Genomic DNA, 396 nt, shown 5'->3' with positions numbered 1-396 from the left:
CTGCTTGTTTGTTTTGTTTTGTTTGTATCTACACCTGTACTTGTGTCAAAGCTGCTTTGAGATACTTGTTTTTTTAACGTGGGTGGGGTGGGATTTGCTCATTACAGTTACGCTCAGCACTAATTGCAGGGTAGAGCTGCCTTTTCACCGTCTCCCATTAAATACTCTCAGAAATTGATCGCCAGTCCCAGAGTGCCACAGCGAAAAGCTGTAACGAGCTCCTGAAAAGACCGATACGGGATACGTTCGATAGGTACTCTGTCGACTAGCACTTCCTGGGAGCGGAGAAACTACACAGTTCGTCACAGCCTCCAACACATTATCGAGCGCCGCCGCACCTCCACTTCTCACCTTCAAGTAACTGCTAAACCTTAAACAGACCATCGATCGCAGCAA

The sequence above is a fragment of the Stegostoma tigrinum genome, chromosome 46, assembly GCF_030684315.1.
Source record: "Stegostoma tigrinum isolate sSteTig4 chromosome 46, sSteTig4.hap1, whole genome shotgun sequence".
Classification (NCBI taxonomy): Eukaryota; Metazoa; Chordata; class Chondrichthyes; order Orectolobiformes; family Stegostomatidae; genus Stegostoma; species Stegostoma tigrinum.
Note: the sequence above shows the minus strand (reverse complement) of the source record.